The sequence below is a fragment of the Mastomys coucha genome, unplaced genomic scaffold, assembly GCF_008632895.1.
Source record: "Mastomys coucha isolate ucsf_1 unplaced genomic scaffold, UCSF_Mcou_1 pScaffold20, whole genome shotgun sequence".
Taxonomy (NCBI): domain Eukaryota; kingdom Metazoa; phylum Chordata; class Mammalia; order Rodentia; family Muridae; genus Mastomys; species Mastomys coucha.
In genome coordinates, this window is record NW_022196903.1 from 90,302,877 (window position 1) to 90,321,249 (window position 18,373).

The 18,373-nt window shown below is 40.2% G+C and overlaps 1 protein-coding gene and 1 non-coding gene across 4 annotated transcripts in view; one reads left to right on the forward strand and one right to left on the reverse strand.

Annotated features, from left to right (window-relative positions):
- The window catches only part of Tafa1 (TAFA chemokine like family member 1), a 510,281-nt gene that overhangs the window by 318,105 nt on the left and 173,803 nt on the right, over window positions 1-18,373 (forward strand). The gene's annotated exons all lie outside the window — the stretch shown is intronic.
- LOC116100092 lies at window positions 18,224-18,330 on the reverse strand. Its single transcript, XR_004122457.1, has one exon. It is a non-coding gene; the product is annotated as a U6 spliceosomal RNA (small nuclear RNA).

The window sequence follows — 18,373 nt, forward strand, 5'->3', positions numbered from 1 at the left end:
ATCCACCTGCCTCTGCCTCCCAAGTGCTGGGATTAAAGGCGTGCGCCACCACCGCCTGGCCCAAATTAGGACTCTTAAATACAAAAACCCCAAACCCATTATGCTCCCAAACCAGGAGCCTTTTGAACTTTTACATGTCACAAGTGGAAAATTCCACACCAACCCCTGCTTCCTGCCCAAGATCTTTTAAAATGTTATTTTAAATTAGCTTTGAGCTATGTGTATTTGGTACATATGAAACATAAATGTGTTTTCCCTTTGACTTGGCTCATATCCTCACAAGGGATCTCATTATGTACATGCAAATATCATAAAATTTTAAAAGCATTCCAAAATGTAAAAAAAAAAAAAAAAGACTACTCTGGCCTCAGCCCTTCAGTTTATCTGAACCGACCCTGCTGCTGTGCTCATAAGTCTTAGTAACTTGTCTACATAGGAACAGAGCCTGAGAATTCTGAATGCTACTGTTAGTCCTTCACATTTCAGAAAAGGAATATGTTTACATGAAGGTTTCAAGTACATACCTTAATTTAGCAGAGAGTTTGTAAGAGTTTTCCTTTCTCTTCAGAGGATAAGCTAGTAATACTTTCAGATTGATAGAGTTTGGGGATTATTGATCAGAGCTGCTGAATTTATTACTAGCTTTTAAAATTTAGATTCTGAGTAAGGGAAATAAAAAAAAGTAAGAATAATAACAATAAGCACATTGTTTTTCAGATCTGGGAGTGCCCAGTTATCCAAGTGTGTACTCTGAACATTTTCATGGCTTGCCCATTTTGAACCCCAGGAAATGGCAAAGACCAAATTATCCAGAAATCAAATTTTCCATACCTGGTCTTATGATGACTTTTTCACCTGTTTTAACTTTTAAAGACATGAATTGGAACTGATTTGAATATCTAAATGACTGAGATTTCCAGGCTTTTCCAATGGTTTATGGCTTTATTGTAACTAATTTTTTTTTAAATCAGGAAATATGCTATAAAATGTAAGACATACATTTCATACACATAACAGTATTGGAGTGTGTGTGTGTGTGTGTGTGTGTGTGTGTCTGTGTGTGTGTAATTTTGTGTGTGATTGAGCCCATTAGCTTTAATAATTTCCATTGATCCTAAAAATTGATGGATAAATGACTAATATATCAGTCCCTAGAATGAATGTCAATTTGCCCATTCGCTGAAACAAAAGTGTCCTTAGAAAGGAAGAGATCCCCTGCTACTGCTGGCCACGTGGAAGATTCATTTAAGGCAAATATTGCTTACTTGCTTTGCCAAGCTTTGATTTGTAAACTTTCATTGTAATTCCTGAATCCTAACCATGACTTTCGGCATTTGTCAGTATTTCTATTTCTTCTTAATATACCGAGTTGGGAGAGCAGTAGATCACCATGGTTGGGAGGATCTGGAGCCAGGCCATCCTGGGCTTGAAGCCCATCACCACCTTCTGCCAGCTGCATGGCCTTAGATAGACCATTCTCTCTTAACATTGGCTCTCAAAGCTTATGCTAAACAAATATTAACATCCAGTTTGTACTTTGAAGACTAAGATAACAGAGGTAAAGGAGCTAGTTGGGATCCCAGCTTATGGTATCCCTTCCTTAAATGTTGGCCATGAGGATTTTAATGCTACTGGAATGAGCAGTGTCTCCAACTGTTTGCTGTGGCACCCTGGTTACTATGGAACTGGTTACTCATTTTCATATGTTCAGGATTGTACCTACTTCCCTGTCATTTCCCAGCTCTATAGCACATCTATCATACAGAATTACACTAGCTGATCAATTTTTAAAGAAAATCCAGAAATCTGAACACATATAAACATTCCTACTCTTTGTAATATCAAATATATTTATGAAAAAAAACCCACATCTTTGGCCATTCATCAATGTGTATCACTTTCTACTAACTCAGGACTAGAAAGCTAGGCAAGATGGTTGGTTCTTTTTAAACAAGTTATTCATTTGATAATATGTCTTGTAATGTTTGACAGTTTAGATTAGTTCAAATATTGTTCTATTCCACAGCCTTAATGAAATATTTTTGTTATACAATAAAACCACATTATAGTATACCTGCACTGTTAATGTATATGATTTTTTAGACATATGCATATTTTTCAAGTTATCAAGAGAATGAAAATATCCAAAGCTCCCCAAGGTTTTCTTGTGTCTGGGCTGGAGAGATGGTGCAGTATTGAAATTCCTCTCACAATCATAGTAACCCATGTTTGGATCCCCAGTCTCCACAGAAATAAAAGCTGGATGATAGTATTAGGTTCTCCATGGGGACTTGTGACCTAACCAGTTGCAGGTTCTTAGCTTAGTTAACAATATAAGACATGAATATCATCTTTGCAGCAGGCTTCATATCCAATCTGAAAGTAGTTAGTTGTTTCCTTGACATTTGTGACACCATTGTACCTGTGAACATATTCTTGCCAGACTAGAGATTATTGTAGCTCATGGAGTCCACAGCTGGGTGAGATTATTGAATATTTTCTCCTATTATTATAAACAGAATATTCCAGCACTATGAAAGCTTTTGGCATATACCCCCTCCTTTTTCCCCTCCCTCCTCCTCCACCACACACACACACACACACACACACACACACACACACACACACACACCATGGCTCAGGGATCATCATGAAAGAAGGGAGAAAATGAACTTTAAGAGTCAGAAGTAGTGCGTATCTGCAGTGAAACAGTATTTAATGGATGTAAGAGGACCATTGCACAGATGAGATCACACCATCTGTGACTGCAATGGATCAGGACAGACAAAATTCCAAGGTTGCATTAAGGGTGTGTATCTAGTGAAGTCCCACCTGCAGCTAAGAAGCTATTAGCAACTGATGGCTATGCATACTCCAATAGATAGTCTTGCAGACACAAATATATAGGAAGTACTAAATAGGTGAAAAGCACAAAGAGGGGGAGCAGGGAGGGGGAAGGCAGAGGCAGAGAGCACATTAAGAAGGGAGGGAAATTTGCTAAGATGGGATAAGGGAGGTATTAGAGGTGAGGAACTGGGAGTGGATTTGATCAAAACATGTTCATCATGTGTATAAAGTTTTCAAACAATAGTACATCTCAACACTGAATATGATGGTGCACACTGCACATCTGTAACATGGCACTGGGAGAGCTGAGACAGATCCCCTGAAGTTCACTGCATGCTAACCTGACTGAATGCATGTCCCAGTCAGAAATCCTGTCTCAACAGCCAGGTTGAGTGTGAAGGAATCATTTGTAATTGACTTCTGGCCTCTGCTTGAACGCACACCACACACACACACACACACACACACACACACACACACACACCACAGAATTTCTTGTGCATTTCTTATGTTTGTTTCATGTTGTTCCTGTGTGCTGTGTGTATGTATATCTTAAAGATTTAAGACCCACCTCCCCTCCTTGTCAAGCATTTACATATTGTATTTGAAAAGAAATAAGAAATCTGTGTCTGAAAGTCAGAGTGGTGAGCAGGCTGTCACTTCTGGACTTTTCTGCTGGTGTGAAGCTCACATTCTCCTAAGCTTTGCATTTCTTTCCTTTTTTCCCCCCTTTCTATTTTATAGGAAAAAACAAAAAACAAAAGATCAGCACGGTATGCCTGAGACGAGTCCACAAGCAGTGTCATTAATTCACTGAAGCTCACTTGGTGGAGGTTCCTAATCACTTACAGGGTTTCTGTCAGATGAGATTAGCTCCTGTCCAAGTGCAATGCTTAAAGTTCTTCTGGCTTGGAGCTTATTTAATGATGTGGGTATTTGTTTTTGCTGTACAAGCTTACATTGAAAAAACTCTTCTCCCTGGTGAGTTCTGGGCTACCTGGTATGGATCTTTTGTGACTGTTGTTAACAACACTTGGATGAGACCAGGCCTTAATTTTTACTTAAATAATGGAACTCATCCATCACATCTAACCGAGCCTTTTTGATATGGTCAGTGCTTTTCGACACTCAAAAAAATAAGTCTTTGTGCCAAACTTGTGTTTAATTCCAAAGCAATTGCCTTGAGCTGTGAGCTACCCTTCAATATTGAATAAGTGGTCTTGCAGGTGGCTTTGCTCTTTAGTGATTTCTGACACTCAACCAAAAAGATTCTTCCTTGTTTTCTACCAGTTTTCAGTTAGTGCTAGTGATTCTGTGAACAGTAAGTGGTCAAAAATGCCAGCTAAATATAAGAATAAGTGATCCTGATGGTCACCACATTCTCTCTCTCTCTCTCTCTCTCTCTCTCTCTCCCTCTCTCTCTCTCTCTCTCTCTCTCTCTCTCTCTCTCTCTCACACACACACACACACACACACACACACACACATACACCTAGCTTTGTCTTTTATCTCTGTAATCTTTTATCTATTATGTTCCAAATTCTAGGTCAAGCCCCCGATTATATAGCATTGTGTGTTACCTGTGCCAAAAGCTTGTAAAATAAGGATTCCTGCTTATTTTTTTTTAATCCAAGGTTAGAGGGATTTAAAATAATTAAGTCAGGATTCAAAAAATTGTTTCTGATTCTAAACACATATGCAGGATTAACTAGGAGGGCTTGCAATGTAGATCAGTTGGCACAGAACTTGCCTAGCTACATGAAGCTTGATCCCCAACACTGCATAAATTGAGCATGCTGGTGCTTGACTGTAATCCCAGCATTTGGGAAGCAGAAGCAGGAGGATCAGAAGTTTTAGAACATCTTCAACTACATATGAGTTTGAGGCCAGTCTGAGATATACAAAGCCCAGCCTTTAATTTTTTTTTTTAAAAAAAAAAAGAGAGAGAGAGATTTTTTTTTCTAAATTATTGTGGGGGAAAAAATGTTTTACACCTGTTGAAGGCCTACCTGATGTTTGCAAATTGCATTAGTCATTTATTGGTACATTAACTGTTGTATAACAAATGATTGCAAACCTCACTGACTAGGGTCTGGTGATTTGTCGGGGGTTTGCCTGAGTCCAGACAGGCTTATCTGGGCTAACAGCCAGGCTGTGTGGAAGATTGAAGTTACTGCTGTGCTCTGGTTTAAATATGATTTGTCCCCACTAACACTCATGTTGAGACACAGTTCTTTAGGACATAGGTATTGGGATGTGGGGTCGAAGAGGTCAGTTTCAGAACTTTGGAAAATTCCAGCTGACCCCTCCTCTCCTGGAAGAGAACCCCTCTGGAAGGGAGAGCTAATTAATTAACATTCCTCAGACTGTAGAGGGTGGGTGGGGAACAGACCATCAGCTACCTGAGGGTGGGGGAGGCCCAGAACATGTAAACATGTTCTGCCTTCTGCCAATCACATTGTGCCTAATGACTGCTGCTCTGAAAACTGTATATAAGCTCACTGAACAAGTGGCAGGGTTGCCACTTTTCCTTGGGGTGTAGGACGACCTCTACACGTTGGAACAATAAATTCCTCTTGCTTTTTGCATCAATTCCTGATTCCTGGCTCCGTGTTGTTCATTCAGGAGGTCTCTGGTAAGCTAAGGCTCTCCAGAGTCTTTCAGGGTCAGTGGCTTTGCTTTTTAATTTTACATACATTGCCTGCATGTATGTCTATGTGAAGATGTCAGATTCTGCAGCACTGGAATTATAGACAGCTGTAAACTCACATAATGGATGCTGGGAATTGAACCTGGGCCCTTAGAAGAACAGCCAGCTCTTAATTGCTGAGCCATTGCTTGGGCCTCTACACTGTTGTTTCTGTCATAGAAAGGGCACGAGATTCTAAACGTAGCATTAAAAGAGATATATGTTTTTTTTTCCTCAAAGTACAGTAGGATTTGATTATGTGTCTCACTAAAGCTATTCTATCACTCTCCTAACATTTTGCCACAGAAAATGTAGTTATAAGTAAATGGACCTCTGAGATATTAGAGACAGGGAGCATCAACCAAATTTTAGAGAGAAAGACAAACTTAAGGCTCTTTTACTCTCCAAAGATGAAATATTCTGTAAGACAAACAAGAAATTTGTGCATAAAGAATGCTCTTTAATTAAAAGGCATTTTTAATGCTTTGTGGGGAAGGGTAAAATGATCCAATTCAAGCCAGATTAAAATATATATATAAACTCAGGTCACCAAGTTCACTGTCCCCAAGGAAGGAGGCCAGGGAAGCCACCATGGTAAGAGAAACAGAGGAAAGAGGGAAGAGAAAGAGACAACAAAAGGTGGGGAGGGGGAGGGAAGCATGAAACCAAAATGTCTAGATTATATAACCAAGTGCCTCTGGGAGGAAGGGCAGCCCAGCCCCTGGGCCAGAAAGTACAGGGTTGGGGGTCGGGTATGCCAGGTTTCTACTGAGGAATGCTGGGAAAACCTGGAGACCAGGTCTGCTTGGTAAAATGTAAAATATGCACCTGTTTGTTTTAGGGTCTGAAACCCTACAGGGATTAAGTGAGTTAAGAACAAAAGTCAAAAGCACCTAGACAAATGTAGAGCTGTCGAGGAGTCAGTTCCATAGCTAAGGACCAATTCTTTGGAGAAGGAGAGGAGTAAGCACTAAGGTTTTTATCTCAGTCAAGATAAAAGAAAAACAGGGCCTCTGGACGATGCAGGAGCTGCGGTCAGAGATGCCTTGGAAGAAGTGGCACTAACTGATGGAGGAAATACTGGTGGGTGGAAGTCGCGAAGCAGCCAGCTTCTGCCTGGGTCTGCTAGATGAGGGGAAGTCATGGAAGTAGAGATACTAGGCAGAAAGAACAAGAAGCGCCAGTGATTGCCCTTAGCAGGAGCTTGAACAGGGATGACTGAAGGAGTGTGGATTGATGGCTCAACTTGAAAGGGACTTGAGCATAAGGGGGCTTGGGAACTAGTGGTTTAGTGAACTGTTATTTGAAAGAGGCCATATTTTGAGACGGGGATCTTATATATCTATTTATTCACCCACCCATCTGTCTGTACATCCATCCATCTATCTACCTTTCAATCACTAGATGCTTACCACCTTCCCCTAAGTCCAACTGAGCTAGCTAGCTGACCTATGGATTCATGGAATGTTTCGAACCCCTTTTGAGCAGCCTGGTGGCATCCATAGGAAATCAACACTAGCCCCGGGGAAAGATAAGATAAGGCAATTGCATTGTACGGAATGCAGAATTTCCCTGTAGGGTTAATCCCTTTGAGGAGGTTATGGAACCTTTCAGGGGGTGGAGCCCCACTAAAAAAAGAACATCACTACGGGGCAAGCTTTGAGAGTCTGTACCCTCACCCCACTTATTCCATCTCTGCTTCCTGTGTGTGAGTGGAATGTGATCAGATAGCTCCCCACTCCTGATGCCAGGCCATGCCTTCCCCACCACTATGGACTTACCCTCTGGAACAGAAAGTCAAAATAAATTCTTTCTTGTGGAAGTTACTTTTGGTCCTGGTATTTTTATCATGGCAACAGAAAAGCAGTGAGTACAGGAATGAATCCACAGAACAAATGCTACCTCTTGCCCACAATGGCCTCCTTAAGTCTCAGCAGAATGTGAAGTCTAAGCCAGTTTGGATGCAAACAAAAGTAGGTGCTAGAAAATGCAGTATTTGCTACTTCTATTAACAATAAAAATGTTCTTCCAGTTAGCTCTTTTTCCACTTTGCCATCTGATTCTATTCAGGGTGGATGAGAGCTTGAGTAGAGTATCTTTAATCAGCCCACAAACTCTGTGAACTTGTTTATCTTGTATGGGTGCCAGAAAATGGGCTAGTTAAATTTAGCTAAAACATTAAGTACCATTCAAATATTTTTCTCTTTTCTTAACTATACAAATCCCACAGAAAATAAAATTTTCATGTCTTAATTGTGATATCGAAAGTCCCTTTTCTTCTCAGCATGCTTGAGATAGCAAAGTAATTTTCAAACTGAATGCGATTGTCTCCGACAGTCATGATTCAAATATTTAATCTACAGGGAAAATTCCCAGAGTGCCCCTCTCATCATTTCTCAGCTCTGTGGAGAATAAAAGCCTCAACTTTATATGATCTGATATTATTTCCATTATTGGTATTATGCTGTAGGCAAATATTCTTCAAGAGACACAGCGTGCTCCCCTCATGCTTAGTAAGTTACACATCACAAAGACCCAATCTGGCCTTTTCTGTGTGAGATGCTGTTACCCCATAATCAGCTGAGAATTTAATAACCATAATTTCCCTTTATACAGAGCACCCTCTAGGATGTAATCGTAGATTCTTCACTCATGAGGCATCTTTCTTCCTTTCAAAGCTTTCTTTTTCTAAAAGATCAAATTTCCTATAGGTTAGTCGCTTTAACAGAGAGCTTTTGGTAGCCTTCCTAGGGGCGGGTCAGAATCTATAGATTGATTATCTAGGGAATCCAATAAGAGGACCTTACTGAGCCAGCCACCAGGGTCCTTTCAAGGTTTTTTTTTTTTATTATCCATTCAGAACAAAATGCCACAAGTTAACTCTCTTTCCTAAATTGCTGGTGTTCTCTAATGCACACCAAGCAAATAAATGTTATATTACCAGCAGCAGTCTTTCTCCAAATGTAGCCTTCAGACCACCTACATACAGAACTCTTAGTAACAGGAAAACTACAGACTCTACAGGTACTTCCTTACTCTACTGAGTCATAATTGCTGGGATACAGGACCGCTTGTGTATGCTTTTAAAAAGCACTGTTATTCTTGTGCACAGTAAGATGCTATTCTAATGCACAGTAATGGTTGAGAGATGGTGTCCTCTGTACACAACAGTTTCACTCTGGGCTCTCATCATCACAAGTGCTACATACAACATTGGCCTCCTAGACATGCCAGAAGGAGAAAAGAAGGTGGTCTGATTCCAATCCATGGTTCTCATACTGTGTCTAGGCACTGGTGTGCAATTTGAGAACCTGGGTTCATTCAGCAGACTTTAAAATGACTCGGACAATCAATGTCTTATCCCTAAATAAATTTTAGACATTGAGCTGCTATGTTGTTTTCAAAGTGCATTATCATCTGTACTTTTTTGCTATGAATTTTGGGTTATCTCATACATTTATAGAATGGGATTTTCAATAATTATGGTGTTTTTTTTTTTAAGTCAGGAGTAGTGAGATAGCTGAAGGGCCAGGGAGCTTGCCACCAAGCCTAATAACCTGAGTTCATTCCATGGGGCCAATGTTGAGAAGACAAAACTGACTCCAGCTATTACTGTCAGACTTCTACATCCACACTGTGGCATACATATATAAATACATAAATAAATATAATAAAATGTTTAAAAAGTGAACCATGTCAGGACTACTGTCTTTCTCATATTTTAGAAGTTGTACAACACCATTTATATTATTTTTATATTACATTATTCAATACTATATTATTTATATTAGTTATTTTTATAATAACAAATATTGTGTAAAGTGTGGTATACTTTATGACTTTTTGCTATATGTGGTAATTTTGGTGGCTTATGCATTATTAGGACATACATATCTATAGAGGTGTTTGAAACAAGTGCTAACTAAATAGAAAGTTTCATGTGGCCAGAGTCTGCTATCACACAAAGGGGCCTCTTAGCTTTAGAAGGTTTGGAGACCTCTGATTTAACTCATAAATTTGTAGAAGTTAACTCCAGAAGCAAGTCTTTCTCCTAAATGGCCTTTCTACTCCATGGTGGCTTTTGTACCAGAGCTGCCTCAAGGCACTGCAGAGAACAAAACTATGTGTAAATCCACACTGACTCTTTAGTATCAATTAATTCTCATCTCACCAAACTGGTTAGATCAAATGGAATAGCAAGGAACTGAAGTTCTCCCCAGACCTGAGCTAGGACTGGGCCTTGTCTCACAGCATCTAGATAGAGAGAGGGCAGCTGTAGGTAGGGTCTTCAGCTCCCAAGCACTGTGACCACTATTACTGTTATTATTTTTATTTGATTTATTAATATCTTAGAAGGGGGCCCTTTTGTGATCTCTCTATCAAAGACATGTAAAGTGAGATGGGGAGGTGAAACTCTCTTCAGCATGGGACTTATGCTCTCCATCACCAACTGCATAATTGACAAGCTGCTCCAGGTTCCTTCACAGTCTTCAACATAAAAAAGGAAACTCTAGCTCCTGCTGACTAAGGAAGGTTGGTGGCATACATAGCCTGTATAATATCAGCCTTTGCTGACAGTCAGTATCCAGGGAGGAGAAGGCACTGCTGCTTTGGACCAGACCAACTGACAACCTCTAGAGGAACCTTGCATGCTCCCTGTTGAAATTCCCACAGAATTGGCATCAAGGCAGATGGCATCAAGGCAGAAGTCACGGTGTGTTAGAAAAGAGTGAGCAGTCTGAGACAGATACAATATCTGGTCTAAGCAAAAAGGTCTGGAAGATGAAAGTTCATCAAAGACCTGCCAGCCCCTGTTCTGCATCTTCTGCTTGCTTGTAGTCATCACCGTGCCTGTCCTTTCTTCTACAGGATGATGCAGCTTCACATGATAACCAGTGAATACAGAATGGAGTTGCTCTTTTGCACAGGAAAATCCACTGACTGGTGGAAAATAGAAAAGGGATTAACAGCACCCAGGGTAAAAGGAGTCAAGCAAAAACGTGAGAAATAAGCAATCCACTGATAAGAACAGCAGAGTGACATTTCCACTCAACAAAGGAAGCCCAGGAGACCTGCACCAGCATTTCCTCAGGGTGGAGAGATAATATCATATCCATGCTTTTGTTCTTGCCTGGGAAATGCTCTCAGAGATTGGGGGTATAACTCAGGTCCTCTCCAAAAATGGAGTGTTTGTAAGCTGTAGCATTAGAATTCGATTCTGCAAAAATCAGATACATCTTGTAAATTTATATAATAGCATTTGAGGGGGTAGTACAAAAGGGTGGATCAAAGGATGGGTTGAAGGTACTGATGTTAAAATATCCATTCTCTTTCCTGGGAACAAGGAGAAGAAAGATTGGCTAGAGTCAGCAGCTTGGTGGGTTATAGACATGGCAGTACAATGAGAAACTCTGAATGTTCAGCTGTTATTCTTTGTAGCCAGTTACCTTGGGACCTCACTGGACCCACAGGGATTGCACTTGGCTAACTCAGAAGCAAAGCTACTGAGAACTATACGAAGAATACATATTCCATTCAGTGAGAGTGAAGCTTTGTGTGCTATTCTTCATTAGAGAATGCTGATGACCTGGTGTGTTTCCTTCCTGAAATTCCAAATATTTTGTAAACAATGCCTTCCTACATAGCACAGACTGGCTTTGAACTTGAGACCTTCCTATGGTCCTTCACCTCTAAAGTGTTTGGATTACAGATTTGCACCGAGATACTTGACTTAGGCCCAAAAGGCTTGATCACTGCAGTCACAAATTCAACTATCGGCTCAAATTCTCCAAGCAATGGTATGTTCAAGGGATCTTAATCTCTATGAGGACAGCAAAACTGTGGCTGGCAATGATGGCCAACATTTCTCAATTTTTACCCTGTTTGGGCATCTTCAAACAGAGTTCAGTTTATAATAACTCAGTTAAATGCCCAAACCAGTCTCACACACTTATACAGTATAGTTTATATAATCGTTCAATTTTCTTAATAGAATTGCTCTATAGCCTTAAGTGATGAGTTATACATAGTATTCTTTATTTTCCCCATATCATAAATGAGGAAAAATGTATAGCAGTGGGATAAAGATATATAACCAGTTAAAGTAAAGGGTTAGTACTGAGTACCAAGAGCTATAATGTGCATGATGCAACCTACAAAATGCTTGAGAGAGCTGCTGCACCCCTCCCCTTAGGATGGATATCAGCCATGATCTGTTCTCTTTACTAGATTACAAGAGCTTGCTCTTAATCCAGGCCACCTGCACTTTGTCTCCAGTTCTTTGGCCACCATTGCTAATATGCACCAGTCACTTCTCTCTGGAATGTTCTTCGTATTACACATTCACAGAACATTTGCTTTTTGATCTTCACTGTTAAATCATTATGAGAGTTGTTGCTTTCTCATTATCAATTATTGGATACCCCAATTGACAACAATGCCCTCAACAATTCCACACTTGGGGCAAGTGTCTTTTCTCTAGCTCTCTTACTCTAGACCAGACATACTGAGACTGCATGATCTCTGGAGCTCAGAGATTTTTAAAATTCTTCCTTCAGGAAATCTCATTTTCTGCAGCAGGTCATAGCTTGTATACAAAGTTACAAGCATTTCCTCTATGACACAGTCACAGTTCCTTTAGGGTAGGACCAAGCTACTTTGTGCTGTAATAGATCAGATAGAATTTTAGGTTTTGCAGACCTCTTGCAACTATTTAATTTCTGCTAATGTACCATCCTGTATGGAGCCACATGAAATATATAATATATATAAATATATGCCATATATATACACACATATATGTATGTATGTATACATATGCATACTTATATATATAAATACATGCCATATATACACATATACATATGTATATATATATATATATATATATATATATATATATATATATATATATATATATATATGGCTTCTTTGAGATTACTGGGAAGTTGTGGGATTTCCCCACCCTGCATCTCAGACCCAAACATGTTTGTCTCAATGTGTCTTCCATAGCCCTTTTCTAAAGATGAGCTGGCACCTTATCTTTGTGTCAGGGAGAAAGAAAATGGTGAAACAACCCAAGAATAGCAATATTGTGTTCTTAGACGATCAGCCGTTTGCAACAGACATTACTATAGTCCATCCCATGGCACAGAAGTTTTGTAATGGGAAAGGGTAGCTGGAAGTGCCACAGTGGAAAGCTCAGCCATTTAGAGAAAGCACAACAGGAACTCCACTACCTGCTTCGCTTTGTCCAGTTGGCTTCTGCTAGATGTTCTGAACACCCAACTTCATGATGCTTATCTGCTGCTTTGTAATATTTCACTTAGAAGTCTCTCTTGATCTGAAACTCCAGCTGATTGCCTCAAAGGACTTTCCCTGTTTATTTCTGGTGGAAGACTTTAAGTTTCCGATCGGATGACATCTTGCTCTCAGTCTGTGATGTCCATCCCTCCACCACTCTCGCCTACTCTATGATATATAAACTCATTTGTTCAAAACTGAAAATATGGCTATCATAGACTGGTCTCCAGATTGTACAGAACACAGTAGATAGCACATAAGGGACATATATATGACTGCTCCAGGAAAATTTACAATAACAATATCTTTGGTTCATAGGAACTGATTTGGACCATTTGGAAGGCTCTCTGAGTCCTCCAGAATCCCTACAGCCTTTACATATTTTTACCAGTGGGGGTATCAGAATGCTTTTTAATCACATTGAATATTCTATCACTAGAAAATCAGAGCCCTTCTCTCCATTTTGATCCTTCTTTGCAACTCATCCATAGTAACCCCTCATGGAAGCTTTGCTCTTGGAGGACTCTCTCCCCATATATCAATGTATTTCAAATAATTCCCTATGGAGAGGCATTATCTGATGAATACCAAACCTGGAGTACAGGCACTAGTACTTCTGACACTACCATTTGCTAAGTGTTCTCAGGAAGGGATTCTAGGAAGCATTTGCACATTTCACACTCTCTAAAGAAGCCTCTCTTCACAAGGTCATTAGAGACCCAATATTCTGAAGAGCACACAGGCTTTGGCTTCTGGCTTCAGTCGCTTGTTAGCTGTACTCCATAGAGCCCAATACTTGACCATTGGCTTGGAAGATCTTACAGCCTTGTAAGAACTAAAGAAGGTAATGTCTATAATGTGTTCACTCAAAGCTTTGGACACAGGAAGTGCATGAAGGGAATGTCTATAATGTGTTCATTCAAAGCTCTGGACACAAGAAGGTCATGATGACTTCTCTTACCTTTACTTATGTTTATCATCACACCTATGATGGATACTTCATAGGTTGCAAGAGGGGGTGTATGGAGTTACTGCACATTGAATTGCATTCTATTGTCAAGTAGGTTTGGACATGTAAATAGCTTAGTGTATTCCATATTATTCCTAGAAACTGAGCTAGAGTTTTAGGGAAAGGAGTTGGAGAGAAGACTCAATCAGTAAAGAGCTTGCCCCAGATACACGAGGACCTGGGATTTAATTCTGGAACCCACTTTAAATAGAAGCCAGGCAAATTGACAGTAGCATGCACTTGTAATCCCAGTGCTGAGGCAGAGACCTCACTGATCAGCTAGCCTAGTCTACATGGTGAATCTCAGTCTCCGAAGCAACCCTCTCTCAAAAACCAAAACCCAAAAGCAAGCAAGCAAACAACAACAAAGCAAAACAAAACAAAAAACAAAAAACAAAACAAAAAAGTGAACAGCATCCTGACACATAAAGTTAATCTCTTGTCTTTATACACATACAGATGCATGCATAATGTACAGATATGAACACACACGCACATACACACACAAATACACACACACTTTTAAAGAAACAAAAAAAATATTATTTGTAAATCACGTAAGAACCATTTTCCTAATTTTACTCCTGTGCACACTGGTCTAGGTAAGACTCCTGGAAGTGCCAATGAATTTTGAGCGAATTCTGCCTTGCTGCACTTCTGAAATATTTCAACACAGGCTTTTTTATAACCCTTGTTTTCCCCCTTTCCTCCTCTATTCCCTGACACCTCTGAAAGCAATTTTTAAAACTCAACATGAACTGTGAGAATGAATTACTGCAATCCCTCTACAGCCACGGGGATCACGTTCTTTCATGAGAACCAGTGTGGCTGGAAAGCTGCAGAGGAAAGATCAAGGGCTCCTAAAATTAACGGTTGGGGCAAAAGCAACTGGGAGGGCTTTGGCTGGTTTTAAAATGCAATGGATATGTGTTCTGAAGGCTTTGATTCTAAGACAAACCAGATTTCTTATGTCAACACCTTATTAAAAGGCTGATGGCAATCTGCTTCCTGTACCTATCTGCTGTAGGGACCTGCTATTTTTTTCTTTCTGAAAACTCTTTCTGAATTATTCTGTATGTTTTGGGGCAATTTTTCTGTTTTTCCAAGAGCATCATAAAAATTGAGGAGGATCCTCCTACAGGCTCTTTTATCTAGACTGAATCTCTTTGAAGTTTTCTTTTCTATTTGAAAAATTTAAATCCCTGTTTACTGTCTTAATCCAGAGTCATCTTGTTTCTACTTTCCTCTTTTATTTCTGCAAGCAAGATGATTTGTAATTATTGAAAGTATTTTTACCAGATAACTTAGTAATCACATGCTCATTTTTCTGGACATTTTCTCCTATGAAAAGGTATAGCTGAACATATACACAATGTTGTGTCTGTACTTTACCCTGTAGAGTTTTGTCTTATCCATACATATAGAGAAAGAGACAACTGCTAAGTTCTTAGCATACATGTTTTACTTGGATATGTGGTCTTTTGAATTTTTGAATATTTTATTTTATTTTTTATTGGATATTTTCTTTATTTACATTTCAAATATTATTCCCTTTCCTGGTTTCCCTCCCTCCCATAAACAACCTATCACATCTTCCCTCCCCCTGCTTCTATGAAGGTGTTCCTCCACCCACCCACCCACTCCCACCTGTCCGCCCTCAATTCCCCTTACACTGGGGCATCTATCAAGCCTTCATAGGGCCTAGGACCACTCCTTCCATTGGTGCATGACAAGACCATCCTCAGCTACATATGCAGCTGGAGCCATATATACTCCTTTGTTGATGGCTTAGTCCCTGGGAGTTTTGGGCGGGTTGGTTGGTTGATATTGTTGTTCTTCCCATGGGGTTGCAAACCCCTTCAGATCCTTCAGTCCCTTCTCTAAGTCCTCTATTAGGGACCCCATGCTCAGTCCAATGGTTGGCTGCTAACATCTGCTTCTGATTTTGTAAGGCTCTGGCAGGGCCTCTCAGGAAAGAGCCATAACAGGCTCCTTTCAGCATGCACTTCTTGGCATCCACATTAGTGTCTGGGTTTGGTAACTGTATATGGTATGAATCCCCAGGTGGGACAGTCTCTGGGTGACCTTTCCTTTAGTCTCTGCTCTACACTTTATCTCCATATTTGCTCCTGTGAGTATTCTGTTCTCCTTCTAAGAAGGACCAAAGCACCCACAATTTGATCTTCCTTCTTAGTGAGCTTCATGTGGTCTGTGAATTGTATCCTGGTTATTTGGAGCTTTTGGACTAGTATCCACTTATCACAGTGAGTGCATTCCATGTATGTTCTTTTACGACTGGGTTACCCCACTCAGGATGATATTTTCTAGTTCTATCTGTTTGCCTAAGAATTTCATGAATTCATCATTTTTAATAGCTGAGTTGTACTCCATTGTGTAAATGTACCACATTTTCTGTATCAAAATTCATACAAAAATACCGTCATTGGGACCAGCAAGTTTTACTTGTAAAGGTCCAGATAATAAATACTTTAGGCTTAAAAGACCATAAGCCTGGCACTGATACTTGACTTTGTCAATGTAGGGTGATAAAGGTCTTTGGAAATGTGTTAATAACGTGTTGCAAGTGTTTCAATAAAGCTTTATTTGGATACACCAGTGACTGGGTGGATTAGGCCCTCAAGGCACAGACTGGAGAAACCTGATGCAGATCATACTTTTGCTTCTGTGAACGAGGAATGAGACAGGATGAGGTGAAGGTTAGCACCTTTGGGTCCATATTTCTATGTCATAGTAATAGCCCGGACACAATTCTCCAAAGTTCTTCTTCAGACACACATAAGCTGAACAGTTTGCCACTGTCCCCCAGTGGCCCCTGCAAACTCCCGACTCAGTCTGCTTGACTTATTAACAATGCTTACCTGCCCTCTGCAGGGTTGTCTCTATGACTGACTTCAGGAGGACAGGGAGGTCAGTACAGGAGGAAGAATGAGAACAAAGTCAAAGATATGTATACATAAAACATCCCATAATAAAACTCATTGCTTTGTACACTAACAGACTCACATATACATGCATATACAAAGGTATACATGCAAACATACATATATACATACATACATACATACATACATACATACATACATACACCAATGACAGGGATCAAATGACAGCTCAGAGCCTTCTCAGTCTGATCCCTAGAACTTTGAGGATGATCAGGAAAGTCTTCACCTTATGACCAGATTAGAACTGGGATTATGAACTCTAATCCTGTCCAACACACAGATTTGCTGAGTCAGTCCTCTAGGACCTGGCATTTTAAAATGGTTCTAGAATATTTCCTACTCATTGTAATAGTTGTAGAACTGCTCATATGAAGCAGGTGCAATATTCTACTTCTCATTCAGGAGACATACTTTAAATTCCTTCTAAACAGAAAAGCATAAGGATGCATCTTCAGGACAGAGTCAATTAAATTTAAAAATATCTATTCAAGATGCAATTAGCAGGGACTGGAGTCTGCCTGTCTGTGACATTGAGCTCCATGCTCTGTCTTTTAAGAACTGTTTATCTTTAGACCTTCCTCTTAACCTCTCTGGTCTCAGCATACTAACCTAAGAGCAGAACAGCTTGCTACTGTTCCCAGTTGCCCCTTCAAACTCCCAACCCTATCTGCTTGACTTACTAGCAATGAGGGTAGTCCCTCCTTTTCTCCCTCTCTTCCTCCCTCCCTCCCTCCCTCTCTCCCTCCTTTCCTTCCTTCTCTCCTTCCTTCCTTCTTTCCTTTCTTCCCATTAACTGTTCTTAAATTAACATAGTGGGTAATGGGTTTCATTATCTTTTTTTCAAACATACCTGTCATTTTTCTTGTTCATTCTCCTCCCACTGTACACCCACACCCAACCTGCTACCCCCTCCCCCCCATATCTGCCCTTCTTCTTTCATGTTGGGCACTCTATCTCCCCCCACTTAAGATCTTCCCATCTTAAAAACCACCAAGGCTACTTGTAGTTGGAACACTGACTTTGACATTCTGTGAACAGAATTCCCTCCCTGTTGCCTGTGTTCTTGGTGGGGTGGGAGAAAAGTCCTGCTGTCTATTCTGCTTTCAGCTCTCTGCCCTCTGCTCACTGTTTGAGAGTCATTTAAGCAGGGCACAGCTTCTCACCCCTGGTCATGCACAGACACCCACCAAGGAGCTCTTTAAATTCCTGGACATCAGTTCATAACTCCAAAACAATGAAATCCAAATCTATAGTGGAAACCAGGTCTTGGATGGTGGGGAGTGGATGGTTTCAGGGAGCAACCAACATCAGAACATCACCTCAAGAAGCAAGGAGACCCAAAGTGATTGGTTACAAGAGCCACCTGGATTCCTACTAGAAGGGCAGCACCTCTGTCCTAGACATAAACTTTTCAGGCTGATTGATAATCAGGATGATTATTGTGTCATCCTTGCGCAGGGGCCATGCTAATCTTCTCTGTATCATTCCAATTTTAGTATATGTGCTACCAACGTGAGTACCAGGATGATTATTGTCATAAACTAAACATGGGGAAATCCACAT